Here is a 17,262-nt window from a genome sequence, read left to right as displayed (position 1 = left end):
CTGGGGCATAGCCAACATGAGCCCCACACCGAAGGAGGGTGGAGGTGTTTAATGCGAACTAGGGGTCATCCAAGCGCCGCAAAAGGCCGCCATGCCCTGCACACCCCTTTATTCTTTTCATATGCAGACGAGGGTTGAAGCCAACTTTGACCCACTGCTTGGATGACATCACCATATTCAAATCCATCTGCTGCAGGCCTTCCCCCAGGAATGCTTGCACTAGTTGTTGCATTTGGTTTGTTGTTTGGGGGTGCTTCAGTATTAGGCAGCCTTCTGCCCTCCCATGTTCATCTGAAAATATGTGTTCTCCCTGCAGTTGTTGTCCCCAGATGAGAGTTCCCTTGTGCTGCCTCAGTTGAATCTCCTTTACTTGACAGAGATGTGCCTGAGCAGCGGCCCTCCCCAGCCCTATCCCAAATCATACTTATTTTGCATAGGAGATACCATGGTCATGAAGATTGTTCTCCCAGGGTTAGGTTCATTCATTGCATTCTGGGTATGCTGACCCCTGTGATTTCCCCAAATGTGGGAAACTCAACTGCATTATTTGTGGTAGTGGGGGACTGTGTTTGTGCTTTCCTCTGGTCAGCTCTGGTAAAAGTCAGATTTCTTTGTCTCAGATCTTCCTCTAGCCTTGTTCTTCTTTCGAGAGTTCCCTTGTGCTGCCTCAGTTGGATCTCCTTCACTTGACAGGGGGGTGCCCGAGCAGCGACCCTCCCCAGCTCTAGCCCAACTCCTACTTACCTGCCAGGTGAGATACTATGATCATGAAGATGCTTCTCCCAGGGCAAGGCTCACCCATTGCACTCTGGCTGTGCTGCCCCTGCGATTTCCCCAAATGTGGGAAACTTGACTGCATAATTTGTGTTTCCCCTGGTCGGCTCTCATATAATTCAGATCTCTTTGTCTCAGGTCTCTCTCCAGCCTAGTTTGCTGTCTGTTTCCACTTCTTTTTTCTTGAGCCCCTCCCTTCTATACCCTTGTGCACTATCCTGACTTCTCCCATCTGCTTACTTTGTGCCTTCCAACGCACAATGCAAACTACAGGTAGTGCTGCAGGGCCCACACCCTTTTACTTGCTTTACAGAGCAGCTCTGGAGCTGTTACAGTGCCCAGCTGCTGCAAGAAATCAGCTTGAATGCTTCAGGGGCTGGGGCATAGCCAACATGAGCCCCACACCGAAGGAGGGTGGAGGTGTTTAATGTGAACTAGGGGTCATCCAAGCGCCGCAAAAGGCCGCCATGCCCTGCACACCCCTTTTTTCTTTTCATATGCAGACGAGGGTTGAAGCCAACTTTGACCCACTGCTTGGATGACATCACCATATGCAAATCCATCTGCTGCAGGCCTTCCCACAGGAATGCTTGCACTAGTAGTTGCATTTGGTTCGTTGTTTGGGGGTGCTTCAGTTTTAGGCAGCCTTCTGCCCTCCCATGTTCATCTGAAAATATGTGTTCTCCCTGCAGTTGTTGTCCCCAGATGAGAGTTCCCTTGTGCTGCCTCAGTTGAATCTCCTTTACTTGACAGAGATGTGCCTGAGCAGCGGCCCTCCCCAGCCCTATCCCAAATCATACTTATTTTGCATAGGAGATACCTTGGTCATGAGGATTTTTCTCCCAGGGTGAGGTTCATTCATTGCATTCTGGGTATGCTGACCCCTGTGATTTCCCCAAATGTGGGAAACTCGACTGCATTATTTGTGGTAGTGGGGGACTGTGTTTGTGCTTTCCTCTGGTCAGCTCTGGTAAAAGTCAGATTTCTTTGTCTCAGATCTTCCTCTAGCCTTGTTCTTCTTTCGAGAGTTCCCTTGTGCTGCCTCAGTTGGATCTCCTTCACTTGACAGGGGGTGCCCAAGCAGCAATCCTCCACAGCTCTAGCCCAACTCCTACTTACCTGCCAGGTGAGATACTATGATCTTCACTGTTAGGGCAATCAGGATGTGGAATTCCCTGCCAGGGAAGGTGGTAATGGCGGACTCTGTAATTGGATTTAAAAAAGGAATGGATACATTTCTGAATGAAAAAGCTATCCAAGGTTATAATACTTAAAATATCAACATGGTTAATCCGGGGGTAACATGAGTTGTAGTAGTTAACTAGTCATAAAACATTATTCAGCAAGTATGTAGAATCATCACAACTTAAAACAGGTTGAACACGATGGGCAATTTGCCTCTTTTCAACCTCAAAAACTATATTACTATATGTTACTATATTACTATGTTACTGTAGTATACAGAACACCACAATGTAATGAGCAGTGATAGTGAGCACTGATGAGGATACTAGAACTGACACTGAGCAGCAAGATGCAGCACTGGACTATTAGTAATGTACTGTAGTATGCTGAGCACCACAATGCAGCACAAGACAATGAGCAGTGATACTGAGCACTGATGAGGATACTACTGAGAACTGACACTGAGCAGGAGAGACACACTACTAGTATTACTGAGCAGCAATAAGTAACCACTGATACTGAGCACTGATATTGAGATTTCCACTGAGAGAACATAGCCACGTCCTCTCCGCTCCCTCTTCAATGCACGAGTAAAAATGGCGGCAACGCGCAGCTCTTTATATGAAATCCGAATCTCGCGAGAATCCGACAGCGGGATGATGACATTTTCCCTTGTTCAGGTTTTCCGAGTCAGGCGGGAACAACTGAGCCTGCCTCGGACCAGTGTAAACCACGTGGAGTTCGTGGGGAATTCGGTTCTCGGAGAACCGAACCCGCTCCTCTCTACCTTATACCCATATATTTTTTTATTTTCAATCTAAGCCCCTGCAGTTTTCTGTAAGCATCTGCTTCGCTATGATGATCAACAAGTCACAAGGGCAAACACTCAGGGCTTGAGGCGTAGATCTTAGGACCAGCTGCTACAAGCATGGCAGAGGTGTCACTATCACTGGTGACACCCAGAGAGGTGGCGAAGGAGATTGTAATGCAGTGCGCGCAGATAAGCAGCGCAATGGTAAAAAGGAGGCATGGTTTCATAGGTAGGGGCGTGGCCTGGTGGCCTGAATCTACATTTTGTTGCTCCGGGTGTCCCGGGGGTTGGGGGCTGCACCCGGGGACTAGTGTGTGAGCGGTGCTGGCTCCTGCACAGTGACAGGACATGGCCACCCAGCATGACGCCTCCCTTCTTGACCAATCTGTAATTGCAGTTGCACTGCAGTTCAGCGTGATCATAAAAAATGGTGTAGCCTCCTGCTGGTGCAGACTGTATGTGCGCGCAGGAAGCCGCCACCATTTTTGTGATCACAGCGGCTGAATGTGATGTCATACAGCCGCTGTGACCACGCCCCCTGTGTCTCCTCCGTTGCAGACCCCATTTTGAAGCCTTGCCCCCGCACCGCTCCATCCCTGACTTGGAAATGGAGTGTTGCTGACCCCCCTCTCCCCCCCTGCCCCGATTGACAGGCAGAGGCGATCGCATTCTCTGCGGGGTGCCGCAGAAAATGCAGGCACATGCGTATGCTCTTAGCAATTTTTGCAGTTGGATCGCTTACTGTGATTGCAATCCAACCTGAATCAGGCCCTATTACCTATCACAATGCGCTGCGGGCAGTACAAAATTGGTTTAATATGGGAGAAAAAACCCCAGACCTGTGCTCCTTAACTGTACCTGGTGGCTCGTGGAGCGGCTGCCCAGTAATCAGTGTCCACGCCAGTGCGCACACGGTCCACCCCCTACGGCCACGCTCCCCTTCATCAGCGGCCTCGTGATCCGGAAGGGCGGTGCGTGTGTGACTGACCTTAGGAAGAAACCGGAGCCTCCGCTGCAGTGACCCAGCAACCAGGGCACGGGAGTATACAGCGCCGCTGGGAGTGATGAAGCTGCAGTAAAGATGTCTATTAGACCTAGCCTGCTGCAGCCCTTGTAGATTCTCATAAAAAAAGTTCTTATTTTCTTGTCAAAATTAATAGCTAAGAATAGGCTGCCTGAGGCAGGCCCCTGTTAAGTGGCCTGCTACTGAAGGCACCAACTACAAACTGAGCTCCCTGTTCATGGAAGCGGGGTTATAGAGGAGAATGCGCTGAGCATCTTGGGAACAGTCAAAAGCTTTGAGCCGGTTGGTGCCTCAGATCAAGATCCTACTCTACACCCCAATGTGAATCCTTGTGGAGTCCAGTGTACCCCACAGAAGAAATTAATGTGTCACACCCATTGGCAGCAACCTTAGAATAGCTGCTGACGGGCACAATTGAGAAAGGAAGGGGGGGGGACATTTGAATCCAGCACATAGATGCAATTCAAATATGTAATTTGAACCTTCCTATTTTAAAATATAATGGATGAACTTCACCCTGTGATAACAATCTTCATGATATAGAGATCTCATATGCAAAATAAGTATGAGTTGGGATAGGGCTGGGGAGGGTGGCTGCTCGGGCAAGCCCCTCCCCCGTCAAGTTAAGGAGATTCAACTGAGGAAGCACAAGGGAACTCTCGTCTGGGGACAACAACTGCAGGGAGACCACATTTTTTCAGATGAACATGGGAGGGCGGAAGGCTGCCTAATACTGAAGCACCATCAAATATCAAACCATATGCAATAACTAGTACAAGCATTCCTGGGGGAAGGTCTGCAGGAGACGAATTTGCATACGGTGATGTCATCCAAGCAGTGGGCCAAAGTTGGCTGGAACCCTCATCTGCATATGAAAAGAGAAAAGGGTTATGCAGGGCATGGCGGCCTTTTGCGGCGCTTGGATGACCCCTAGTTCGCATTAAACACCTCCACCCTCCTTCGGTGTGGGGCTCATGTTGGCTATGCCCCAGCCCCTGAAGCATTCAAGCTGATTTCTTGCAGCAGCTGGGCACTGTAACAGCTCCAGAGCTGCTCTGTAAGGCAAATAAAAGGGTGTGGGCCCTGCAGCACTACCTGTAGTTCGCATTGTGCGTTGGAAGGCACAAAGTAAGCAGACGGGAGAAGTCAGGATAGTGCGCAAGGGCATAGAAGGGAGCGGCTCAAGAAAAGAGAAGTGGAAACAGACAGCAAACTAGGCTGGAGAGAGACCTGAGACAAAGAGATCTGAATTATACGAGAGCCGACCAGGGGAAACACAAATTATGCAGTCAAGTTTCCCATATTTGGGGAAATCGCAGGGGCAGCACACCCAGAGTGCAATGGTTGAGCCTTGCCCTGGGAGAAGCACCTTCAAGATCATAGTATCTCACCTGGCAGGTAAGTAGGAGTTGGGCTAGAGCTGGGGAGGGTCGCTGCTCGGGCACCCCCCTGTCAAGTGAAGGAGATCCAACTGAGGCAGCACAATGGAACTCTCGAAAGAAGAACAAGGCTAGAGGAAGATCTGAGACAAAGAAATCTGACTTTTACCAGAGCTGACCAGCGGAAAACACAAACACAGTCCCCAACTACCACAAATAATGCAGGCGAGTTTCCCACATTTGGGTAAATCACAGGGGTCAGCATACCCAGAATGCAATGAATGAACCTCACCCTGGGTGAACAATTTTCATGACCATGGTGTCTCCTATGCAAAATAAGTATGATTTGGGATAGGGCTGGGGAGGGCCGCTGCTCAGGCACATCTCTGTCAAGTAAAGGAGATTCAACTGAGGCAGCACAAGGGAACTCTCATATGGGGACAACAACTGCAGGGAGAACACATATTTTCAGATGAACATGGGAGGGCAGAAGGCTGCCTAATACTGAAGCACCCCCAAACAACAAACCAAATGCAACAACTAGTGCAAGCATTCCTGGGGGAAGGCCTGCAGCAGATGGATTTGCATATGGTGATGTTATCCAAGCAGTGGGTCAAAGTTGGCTTCAACCCTCATCTGCATATGAAAAGAGAAAAGGGGCGTGCAGGGCATGGCGGCCTTTTGCGGTGCTTGGATGACCCCTAGATCGCATTAAACACCCCCACCCTCCTTTGGTGTGGGGCTCATGTTGGCCATGCCCCATCCCATGAAGCATTCAAGCTGATTTCTTGCAGCAGCTGGGCACTGTAACAGCTCCAGACCTGCTCTGTAAGGCAAGTAAAAGGGTGTGGGCCCTGCAGCACTACCTGTAGTTTGCATTGTGCATTGGAAGGCACAAAGTAAGCAGACGGGAGGAGAAGTCAGGATAGTGCACAAGGGTATAGAAGGGAGGGGCTCAAGAAAAAAGAAGTGGAAACAGAGAGCAAACTAGGCTGGAGAGAGACCTGAGACAAAGAGATCTGAATTATACGAGAGCCGACCAGAGGAAACACAAATTATGCAGTCAAGTGTCCCACATTTGGGGAAATCGTAGGAGCAGCACACCCAGTGTGCAATGGGTGAGCCTTGCCCTGGGAGAAGCACCTTCCTGATTATAGTATCTCACCTGGGTGTGCTGCCCCTGCGATTTCCCCAAATGTGGGAAACTTGACTGCATAATTTGTGTTTCCCCTGGTCGGCTCTCATATAATTCAGATCTCTTTGTCTCAGGTCTCTCTCCAGCCTAGTTTGCTGTCTGTTTCCACTTCTTTTTTCTTGAGCCCCTCCCTTCTATACCCTTGTGGACTATCCTGACTTCTCCTCCTGTCTGCTTACTTTGTGCCTTCCAATGCACAATGCAAACTACAGGTAGTGCTGCAGGGCCCACACCCTTTTACTTGCCTTACAGAGCAGCTCTGGAGCTGTTACAGTGCCAAGCTGCTGCAAGAAATCAGCTTGAATGCTTCAGGGGCTGGGGCATGGCCAACATGAGCCCCACACCGAAGGAGGGTGGGGGTGTTTAATGCGAACTAAGGGTCATCCAAGCGCCGCAAAAGGCCGCCATGCCCTGCATACCCCTTTTCTCTTTTCATATGCAGATGAGGGTTCCAGCCAACTTTGGCCCACTGCTTGGATGACATCACTATATGCATATCCGTCTTCTGCAGACCTTCCCCCAGGAATGCTTGTACTAGTTGTTGCATTTGGTTTGTTGTTTGGGGGTGCTTCAGTATTAGGCAGCCTTCTGCCCTCCCATGTTCATCTGAAAATATGTGTTCTCACTGCAGTTGTTGTCCCCAGATGAGAGTTCCCTTGTGCTGCCTCAGTTGAATCTCCTTTACTCTAAAACTTGTAAAACTTAGCAAAAGTGTTTACTAAATAGCTGCTCGGCAAAGTTGCAATGCCGAGACTCCCCGACCAGCTGCCCAGGATGAACCCACCTTTCTAGTAGAATGGGTCTTCACCTAATTCAGTAACGGCAATCCTGCCGTGGAATGAGCATGCTGAATCTTACCACAGATCCAGCGCATAATTGTCTACATGGAAGCAGGACACCCAATCCTGTTGGGAGCATACAGGACAAACAGAGCCTCTGTTTTCCTAATCTGAACCGTTCTGGTGACATAAATTTTCAAAGTTCTGACCACAGCCAGAGACTTTGACTCAACGAAGGTGTCAGTGGCCAAAGGCACCATGTGGAAAGATGAACCACCTTCGGCAGAAATAGTTGACGTGTCCTCAATTCTGCTCTATCTTCATGAAATATCAAATAAAGGCTCTTGTGATACTGCATGGTTTGTACTGTTTTCCATGTGCTCCCAGATCTTTCAAGCAAGAAGCATGGTCAAGAAAGTTCTGTTTGAAAAGAAACAACATTTACTGTCATTGTTATAGAATTTGGGAGAAAAAACAAGAAGAAATCTGCACTGTTGACGCACTGGACAGAATGAATGAATCATAAAATATAACCTTTATTAAGTATGTATTAAAATTGGATAAATATTAATATTATTATCCCAAACTGCAGTGAAACATAAAGGTTAAAATCACAGAACTAACATACATGTGCATAAGAAGAATAAAGAGATGTGAAAAAAAGGTTTAAAAAGCGTGTCCGTGTGTGATTATTTTTGAAGGCACAACCCTGGCGGGGTTGTTTATATAGATATATATGTTGCTAATAATCACTTTCTAGCGTAATGTTATTAAATAGCTGTTAGTATCTATGTCGTCAGGTACCACTGGGTCGTATCCTATATACTCCTGTGGGAAACTTGACTGCATAATTTGTGTTTCCCCTGGTCGGCTCTCGTATAATTCAGATCTCTTTGTCTCAGGTCTCTCTCCAGCCTAGTTTGCTGTCTGTTTCCACTTCTCTTTTCTTGAGCCGCTGCCTTCTATGCCCTTGTGCACTCTCCAGACTTCTCCTGTCTGCTTACTTTGTGCCTTCCAACGCACAATGCAAACTACAGGTAGTGCTGCAGGGCCCACACCCTTTTACTTGCCTTACAGAGCAGCTCTGGAGCTGTTACAGTGCCCAGCTGCAGCAAGAAATCAGCTTGAATGCTTCAGGGGCTGGGGCATAGCCAACATGAGCCCCACACCGACGGAGGGTGGAGGTGTTTAATGCAAACTAGGGGTCAGCCAAGCGCCGCAAAAGGCCGCCATGCCCTGCATGCCCCTTTTCTCTTTTCATATGCAGACGAGGGTTGAAGCCAACTTTGGCCCACTGCTTGGATGACATCACCGTATGCAAATACGTCTTCTGCAGACCTTCCCCCAGGAATGCTTGTACTAGTTGTTGCATTTGGTTTGTTGTTTGGGGTGCTTCAGTATTAGGCAGCCTTCTGCTCTCCCATGTTCATCTGAAAATATGTGTTCTCCCTGCAGTTGTTGTCCCCAGATGAGAGTTCTCTTGTGCTGCCTCAGTTGAATCTCCTTTACTTGACAGAGATGTGCCTGAGCAGCGGCCCTCCCCAGCCCTATCCCAAATCATACTTATTTTGCATAGGAGATACCATGGTCATGAAGATTGTTCTTCCAGGGTGAGGTTCATTCATTGCATTCTGGGTATGCTGACCCCTGTGATTTCCCCAAATGTGGGAAACTCGACTGCATTATTTGTGGTAGTGGGGGACTGTGTTTGTGCTTTCCTCTGGTCAGCTCTGGTAAAAGTCAGATTTCTTTGTCTCAGATCTTCCTCTAGCCTTGTTCTTTTTTTGAGAGTTTCCTTGTGCTGCCTCAGTTGGATTTCCTTCACTTGACAGGGGGGTGCCCGAGCAGCGACCCTCCCCAGCTCTAGCCCAACTCCTACTTACCTGCCAGGTGAGATACTATGATCAGGAAGGTGCTTCTCCCAGGGCAAGGCTCACCCATTGCACTCTGGGTGTGCTGCTCCTACGATTTCCCCAAATGTGGGACACTTGACTACATAATTTGTGTTTCCTCTGGTCGGCTACTCGTATAATTCAGATCTCTTTGTCTCAGGTCTCTCTCCAGCCTAGTTTGCTGTCTGTTTCCACTTCTCTTTTCTTGAGCCCCTGCCCTTGCCCTTGTGCACTCTCCTGACTTCTCCTGTCTGCTTACTTTGTGCCTTCCAACGCACAATGCAAACTACAGGTAGTGCTGCAGGGCCAACACCCTTTTACTTGCCTTACAGAGCAGCTCTGGAGCTGTTACAGTGCCCAGCTGCTGCAAGAAATCAGCTTGAATGCTTCAGGGGCTGGGGCATAGCCAACATGAGCCCCACACCGACGGAGGGTGGAGGTGTTTAATGCGAACTAAGGGTCATCCAAGCGCCGCAAAAGGCCGCCATGCCCTGCATACCCCTTTTCTCTTTTCATATGCAGATGAGGGTTCCAGCCAACTTTGGCCCACTGCTTGGATGACATCACCGTATGCAAATCCGTCTTCTGCAGACCTTTTCCCAGGAATGCTTGTACTAGTTGTTGCATTTGGTTTGTTGTTTGGGGGTGCTTCAGTATTAGGCAGCCTTCTGCTCTCCCATGTTCATCTGAAAATATGTGTTCTCCCTGCAGTTGTTGTCCCCAGATGAGAGTTCCCTTGTGCTGCCTCAGTTGAATCTCCTTTACTTGACAGGGATGTGCCTGAGCAGCGGCCCTCCCCAGCCCTATCCCAAATCATACTTATTTTGCATAGGAGATACCATTGTCATGAAGATTGTTCTCCCAGGGTGAGGTTCATTCATTGCATTCTGGGTATGCTGACCCCTGTCATTTCCCCAAATGTGGGAAACTCGACTGCATTATTTGTGGTAGTGGGGGACTGTGTTTGTGCTTTCCTCTGGTCAGCTCTGGTAAAAGTCAGATTTCTTTGTCTCAGATCTTCCTCTAGCCTTGTTCTTTTTTCGAGAGTTTCCTTGTGCTGCCTCAGTTGGATCTCCTTCACTTGACAGGGGGGTGCCCGAACAGCGACCCTCCCCAGCTCTAGCCCAACTCCTACTTACCTGCCAGGTGAGATACTATGATCAGGAAGGTGCTTCTCCCAGGGCAAGGCTCACCCAATGCACTCTGGGTGTGCTGCTCCTACGATTTCCCCAAATGTGGGACACTTGATTACATAATTTGTGTTTCCTCTGGTCGGCTCTCGTATAATTCAGATCTCTTTGTCTCAGGTCTCTCTCCAGCCTAGTTTGCTGTCTGTTTCCACTTCTCTTTTCTTGAGCCGCTCCCTTCTATGCCCTTGTGCACTATCCTGACTTCTCCCGTCTGCTTACTTTGTGCCTTCCAACGCACAATGCAAACTACAGGTAGTGCTGCAGGGCCCACACCCTTTTACTTGCTTTACAGAGCAGCTCTGGAGCTGTTACAGTGCCCAGCTGCAGCAAGAAATCAGCTTGAATGCTTCAGGGGCTGGGGCATAGCCAACATGAGCCCCACACCGAAGGAAGGTGGAGGTGTTTAATGCAAACTAGGGGTCATCCAAGCGCCGCAAAAGGCCGCCATGCCCTGCACACCCCTTTTTTATTTTCATATGCAGACGAGGGTTGAAGCCAACTTTGACCCACTGCTTGGATGACATCACCATATGCAAATCCATCTGCTGCAGGCCTTCCCCAAGGAATGCTTGCACTAGTAGTTGCATTTGGTTTGTTGTTTGGGGGTGCTTCAGTGTTAGGCAGCCTTCTGCCCTCCCATGTTCATCTGAAAATATGTGTTCTCCCTGCAGTTGTTGTCCCCAGATGAGAGTTCCCTTGTGTTGCCTCAGTTGAATCTCCTTTACTTGACAGAGATGTGCCTGAGCAGCGGCCCTCCCCAGCCCTATCCCAAATCATACTTATTTTGCATAGGAGATACCATGGTCATGAAGATTGTTCTCCCAGGGTGAGGTTCATTCATTGCACTCTGGGTATGCTGACCCCTGTGATTTCCCCAAATGTGGGAAACTCGACTGCATTATTTGTGGTAGTGGGGGACTGCGTTTGTGCTTTCCTCTGGTCAGCTCTGGTAAAAGTCAGATTTCTTTGTCTCAGATCTTCCTCTAGCCTTGTTCTTCTTTCGAGAGTTCCCTTGTGCTGCCTCAGTTGGATCTCCTTCACTTGACAGGGGGTGCCCGAGCAGCAATCCTCCACAGCTCTAGCCCAACTCCTACTTACCTGCCAGGTGAGATACTATGATGTTCACTGTTAGGGCAATCAGGATGTGGAATTCCCTGCCAGGGAAGGTGGTAATGGCGGACTCTGTAATTGGATTTAAAAAAGGAATGGATACATTTCTGAATGAAAAAGCTATCCAAGGTTATAATACTTAAAATATCAACATGGTTAATCCGGGGGTAACATGAGTTATAGTAGCTAACTAGTCATAAAACATTATTCAGCAAGTATGTAGAATCATCACAACTTAAAACAGGTTGAACACGATGGGCAATTTGCCTCTATTCAACCTCAAAAACTATGTTACTATATGTTACTATATTACTATGTTACTGTAGTATACAGAACACCACAATGTAATGAGCAGTGATAGTGAGCACTGATGAGGATACTAGAACTGACACTGAGCAGCAAGATGCAGCACTGGACTATTAGTAATGTACTGTAGTATGCTGAGCACCACAATGCAGCACAAGACAATGAGCAGTGATACTGAGCACTGATGAGGATACTACTGAGAACTGACACTGAGCAGGAGAGACACACTACTAGTATTACTGAGCAGCAATAAGTAACCACTGATACTGAGCACTGATATTGAGATTTCCACTGAGAGAACATAGCCACGTCCTCTCCGCTCTCTCTTCAATGCACGAGTAAAAATGGCGGCAACGCGCAGCTCTTTATATGGAATCCGAATCTCGAGAGAATCCGACAGCGGGATGATGACATTTTCCCTTGTTCAGGTTTTCCGAGTCAGGCGGGAACAACCGAGCCTGCCTCGGACCAGTGTAAACCACATGGAGTTCGTCGGGAATTCGGTTCTCGGAGAACCGAACCCGCTCCTCTCTACCTTATACCCATCAATTTTTTTATTTTCAATCTAAGCCCCTGCAGTTTTCTGTAAGCATCTGCTTCGCTATGATGATCAACAAGTCACAAGGGCAAACACTCAGGGCTTGAGGCGTAGATCTTAGGACCAGCTGCTACAAGCATGGCAGAGGTGTCACTATCACTGGTGACACCCAGAGAGGTGGCGAAGGAGATTGTAATGCAGTGCGCGCAGATAAGCAGCGCAATGGTAAAAAGGAGGCATGGTTTCATAGGTAGGGGCGTGGCCTGGTGGCCTGAATCTACATTTTGTTGCTCCGGGTGTCCCGGGGGTTGGGGGCTGCACCCGGGGACTAGTGTGTGTGCGGTGCTGGCTCCTGCACAGTGACAGGGCATGGCCACCCAGCATGACGCCTCCATTCTTGACCATGCTGTAATTGCAGTCGCACTGCAGTTCAGCGTGATCATAAAAAATGGTGTAGCCTCCTGCTGGTGCAAACTGTATGTGCGCGCAGGAAGCCGCCACCATTTTTGTGATCACAGCGGCTGAATGTGATGTCATACAGCCGCTGTGACCACGCCCCCTGTGTCTCCTCCGTTGCAGACCCCATTTTGAAGCCTTGCCCCCGCACCGCTCCATCCCTGACTTGGAAATGGAGTGTTGCTGACCCCCCTCTCCCCCCCCCGCCCCGATTGACAGGCAGAGGCGATCGCATTCTCTGCGGGGTGCCGCAGAAAATGCAGGCACATGCGTATGCTGTTAGCAATTTTTGCAGTTGGATCGCTTATTGTGATTGCCTTCCAACCTGAATCAGGCCCTATTACCTATCACAATGCGCTGCGGGCAGTACAAAATTGGGTTAATATAGGAGTAAAACTCCCAGACCTGTGCTCCTTAACTGTACCTGGTGGCTAGTGGAGCGGCTGCCCAGTAATCAGTGTCCACGCCAGTGCGCACACGGTCCACCCCCTACGGCCACGCTCCCCTTCATCAGCGGCCTCATGATCCGGAAGGGCGGTGTGTGTGTGACTGACCTTAGGAAGAAACTGGAGCCTCCGCTGCAGTGACCCAGCAACCAGGGCACGGGAGTATACAGCGCCGCTGGGAGTGATGAAGCTGCAGTAAAGATGTCTATTAGACCTAGCCTGCTGCAGCCCTTGTAGATTCTCATAAAACAAGTTCTTCTTTTCTTGTCAAAATTTATAGCTAAGAATAGGCTGCCTGAGGCAGGCCCCTGTTAAGTGGCCTGCTACTGAAGGCACCAACTACAAACTGAGCTCCCTGTTCATGGAAGCGGGGTTATAGAGGAGGATGCGCTGAGCATCTTGGGAACAGTCAAAAGCTTTGAGCCGGTTGGTGCCTCAGATCAAGATCCTACTCTACACCCCAATGTGAATCCTTGTGGAGTCCAGTGTACCCCACAGAAGAAATTAATGTGTCACACCCATTGGCAGCAACCTTAGAATAGCTGCTGACGGGCACAATTGAGAAAGGAAGGGGGGGGGGGGGGGACATTTGAATCCAGCACATAGATGCAATTCAAATATGTAATTTGTACCTTCCTATTTTAAAATATAATGGATGAACCTCACCCTGTGAGAACAATCTTCATGATCAAGAGATCTCATATGCAAAATAAGTATGAGTTGGGATAGGGCTGGGGAGGGTGGCTGCTCGGGCAGCCCCTCCCCCGTCAAGTTAAGGAGATTCAACTGAGGACGCACAAGGGAACTCTCGTCTGGGGACAACAACTGCAGGGAGACCACATCTGTTCAGATGAACATGGGAGGGTGGAAGGCTGCCTAATATTGAAGCACCATCAAATATCAAACCATATGCAACAACTAGTACAAGCATTCCTGGGGGAAGGTCTGCAGAAGACGGATTTGCATACGGTGATGTCATCCAAGATGTGGGCCAAAGTTGGCTGGAACCCTCATCTGCATATGAAAAGAGAAAAGGGGCATGCAGGGCATGGCGGCCTTTTGCGGTGCTTGGATGACCCCTAGTTCGCATTAAACACCCCCACCCTCCTTTGGTGTGGGGCTCATGTTGGCCATGCCCCATCCCCTGAAGCATTCAAGCTGATTTCTTGCAGCAGCTGGGCACTGTAACAGCTCCAGAGCTGTTCTGTAAGGCAAGTAAAAGGGTGTGGGCCCTGCAGCACCACCTGTAGTTCGCATTGTGCGTTGGAAGGCACAAAGTAAGCAGACGGGAGGAGAAGTCAGGATAGTGCGCAAGGGCATCCTTTTCTCTTAGTCCGTAGAGGATGCTGGGGTCACATTAAGAACCATGGGGTATAGACGGGATCCGCAAGAGACATGGGCACTTTAAGACTTTCAAAGGGTGTGAACTGGCTCCTCCCTCTATGCCCCTCCTCCAGACTCCAGTTATAGGAACTGTGCCCAGGGAGACGGACATTTCGAGGAAAGGATTTATTGTTAAACTAAGGTGAGCATCTTACCAGCTCACACCTTAAGCATGCCGCAGAACGTGGCATTCAACAGAACACAAGCCAACGGCATGAACAATTGCAGCAAAAAGCTGACCAGAACCATAACATAACATGTGTATAACCACAAGTAATAACTGCAGACACAGTATGGACTGGGACGGGTGCCCAGCATCCTCTACGGACTAAGAGAAAAGGATTTACCGGTAGGTATTAAAATCCTATTTTCTCATACGACCTAGAGGATGCTGGGGTCACATTAAGAACCATGGGGTTATACCAAAGCTCTTGAACGGGTGGGAGAGTGCGTACGACTCTGCAGCACCGAATGACCCAACTTGAGGTTATCATCAGCCAAGGTATCAAACTTGTAAAACTTAGCAAAAGTGTTTACTAAATAGCTGCTCGGCAAAGTTGCAATGCCGAGACTTCCCGACCAGCTGCCCAGGATGAACCCACCTTTCTAGTAGAATGGGTCTTCACCTAATTCAGTAACGGCAATCCTGCCATGGAATGAGCATGCTGAATCTTACCACAGATCCAGCGCATAATGGTCTACATGGAAGCAGGACACCCAATCCTGTTGGGAGCATACAGGACAAACAGAGCCTCTGTTTTCCTAATCTGAACCGTTCTGGTGACATAAATTTTCAAAGTTCTGACCACAGCCAGAGACTTTGACTCAACGAAGGTGTCAGTGGCCAAAGGCACCATGTGGAAAGATGAACCACCTTCGGCAGAAATTGTTGACGTGTCCTCAATTCTGCTCTATCTTCATGAAAGATCAAATAAAGGCTCTTGTGATACTGCATGGTTTGTACTGTTTTCCATGTGCTCCCAGATCTTTCAAGCAAGTAGCATGGTCAAGAAAGTTCTGTTTGAAAAGAAACAACATTTACTGTCATTGTTATAGAATTTGGGAGAAAAAACAAGAAGAAATCTGCACTGTTGACGCACTGGACAGAATGAATGAATCATAAAATATAACCTTTATTAAGTATGTATTAAAATTGGATAAATATTAATATTATTATCCCAAACTGCAGTGAAACATAAAGGTTAAAATCACAGAACTAACATACATGTGCATAAGAAGAATAAAGAGATGTGAAAAAAAGGTTTAAAAAGCGTGTCCGTGTGTGATTATTTTTGAAGGCACAACCCTGGCGGGGTTGTTTATATAGATATATATGTTGCTAATAATCACTTTCTAGCGTAATGTTATTAAATAGCTGTTAGTATCTATGTCGTCAGGTACCACTGGGTCGTATCCTATATACTCCCTTCACTCAATAGGGGTTACCTCCCGGGAAGCCATCCCCATTGGCGAATTTGTGGGGGTGATTGAGTATAACCGGTAAGCTAACCTCCAATTTGTGGGGTGCTTAGGTAGATGGGGATCACTTATTTCTCTGTGTCCCCTAAGACTATATTCCTAAATTCAATACCACAGGGGGATAGCTTTCTATATCGGATAAGGAATCACTTGATAGGGAAATCTCTATGCATCATGGAAAGATCATATTTATTAATATCCAAACTAAAAAAATGATGAATAGCTTTAATTTAGCTGTTTAGATATAGTTAATTGGCGAGATATACCAACAGGTGCGGTTGCCTTAAGGAATATGGCAATTCCAATATAAATAGCAGCCCTCCTTCATATAATCAGCCAGATCTTATTAAATCTGGTCCAGATATAGCCGTTCAGATATACTTAATTGACAACATATATCAATCGGTGGGGTTGCCTTAAGGAATATAGCAATTCCAATTCTCATATAAATAGCAACCTTCCTTCATATATTCAGCCAGATCTTATTTAATCTGATCTAGGCGTAGGCAATAATGCTTTCCTTAGAGGTATAGCCACCTCAATTCTTATTAGGAAGCAAAGTGTCTGTCATAATGGTTTATCCAATTCATCTAAGAAATAATATATTCCATGTGTCAGAGATTCATTACTCTCTATTTACACTGTTAAAGAGTTAATTCTTATTATGTTACAGTGTAATGAAATTATCATATAGGGAGATGTGGCAATTCCATGTGCTATATATATAATAACCCTTAGTGGTCCAGATTCCACAATGAGGAATTTTCTTATAAACCGCTGAAACACACAGCTGTTTGACTGACTTCCAAATATATCTATCTCACTTTGTAACAGTCTTATGATAGAGAAACTGTTACATATTCGGTCACTTAGTTATCTAAAGGTAAACAGACTCAGTGTGAGGGTAATATAATATATCAAATGCGCTGTCAATAATCGTGGTAACTGGTGTAATAATGTGGTATATTGAGTATGCTAGTAAGGCATATAACTGCTCTCCAGCCTTTAAGTGTTACCAATCAATTTGTTACACTGTAAAGGATTTATGGTGTCCTGTTAGGACATGCAGCTGCTAGGCTGACTCAAAGATTTATCCATTTGTAACAATTATGTAACAGTTATATACATGTTACTGGTATTACATAGAAATAGTATGACACAGGCCAGCAGTCCCATGTGTCTAGATTCCACAATAGGAGATTTTCTTTGTCTTATAAACTGCTGGAACACACAGCTGCTAGACTGACTTCAAATATATATATTACTTTGTAACAGTCTTATAGTAAAGAGACTGTTACACACTGTCATTTAGTTA

At 47.5% G+C, this 17,262-nt stretch overlaps 10 non-coding genes and 1 pseudogene across 10 annotated transcripts; 8 read left to right on the top strand and 3 right to left on the bottom strand.

The window, feature by feature from the left end:
• Positions 1-420: 420 nt before the first annotated feature.
• LOC135030369 (U1 spliceosomal RNA) lies at positions 421-584 on the top strand. The gene has a single exon (XR_010226390.1). It is a non-coding gene; the product is annotated as a U1 spliceosomal RNA (small nuclear RNA).
• Positions 585-736: 152 nt separating this feature from the next.
• LOC135030291 (U1 spliceosomal RNA) lies at positions 737-878 on the top strand (annotated as a pseudogene).
• A 692-nt stretch (positions 879-1,570) lies between these two features.
• LOC135030197 (U1 spliceosomal RNA) lies at positions 1,571-1,734 on the top strand. Its single transcript, XR_010226244.1, has one exon. It is a non-coding gene; the product is annotated as a U1 spliceosomal RNA (small nuclear RNA).
• A 3,303-nt stretch (positions 1,735-5,037) lies between these two features.
• LOC135030303 (U1 spliceosomal RNA) lies at positions 5,038-5,200 on the bottom strand. The gene has a single exon (XR_010226332.1). It is a non-coding gene; the product is annotated as a U1 spliceosomal RNA (small nuclear RNA).
• Positions 5,201-5,352: 152 nt separating this feature from the next.
• Positions 5,353-5,516, bottom strand: LOC135030215 (U1 spliceosomal RNA). The gene has a single exon (XR_010226261.1). It is a non-coding gene; the product is annotated as a U1 spliceosomal RNA (small nuclear RNA).
• Positions 5,517-6,190: 674 nt separating this feature from the next.
• Positions 6,191-6,346, bottom strand: LOC135030325 (U1 spliceosomal RNA). The gene has a single exon (XR_010226347.1). It is a non-coding gene; the product is annotated as a U1 spliceosomal RNA (small nuclear RNA).
• Positions 6,347-8,706: 2,360 nt separating this feature from the next.
• Positions 8,707-8,870, top strand: LOC135030385 (U1 spliceosomal RNA). Its single transcript, XR_010226405.1, has one exon. It is a non-coding gene; the product is annotated as a U1 spliceosomal RNA (small nuclear RNA).
• Positions 8,871-9,022: 152 nt separating this feature from the next.
• LOC135030284 (U1 spliceosomal RNA) lies at positions 9,023-9,186 on the top strand. Its single transcript, XR_010226317.1, has one exon. It is a non-coding gene; the product is annotated as a U1 spliceosomal RNA (small nuclear RNA).
• Positions 9,187-9,854: 668 nt separating this feature from the next.
• LOC135030200 (U1 spliceosomal RNA) lies at positions 9,855-10,018 on the top strand. The gene has a single exon (XR_010226247.1). It is a non-coding gene; the product is annotated as a U1 spliceosomal RNA (small nuclear RNA).
• Positions 10,019-10,170: 152 nt separating this feature from the next.
• On the top strand, positions 10,171-10,333 carry LOC135030314 (U1 spliceosomal RNA). The gene has a single exon (XR_010226340.1). It is a non-coding gene; the product is annotated as a U1 spliceosomal RNA (small nuclear RNA).
• A 671-nt stretch (positions 10,334-11,004) lies between these two features.
• On the top strand, positions 11,005-11,168 carry LOC135030279 (U1 spliceosomal RNA). The gene has a single exon (XR_010226312.1). It is a non-coding gene; the product is annotated as a U1 spliceosomal RNA (small nuclear RNA).
• Positions 11,169-17,262: the final 6,094 nt, after the last annotated feature.

Source organism: Pseudophryne corroboree, unplaced genomic scaffold (assembly GCF_028390025.1).
Source record: "Pseudophryne corroboree isolate aPseCor3 unplaced genomic scaffold, aPseCor3.hap2 scaffold_497, whole genome shotgun sequence".
NCBI classification, from domain to species: domain Eukaryota; kingdom Metazoa; phylum Chordata; class Amphibia; order Anura; family Myobatrachidae; genus Pseudophryne; species Pseudophryne corroboree.
This window is presented reverse-complemented; position numbering and strand designations above follow the sequence as displayed.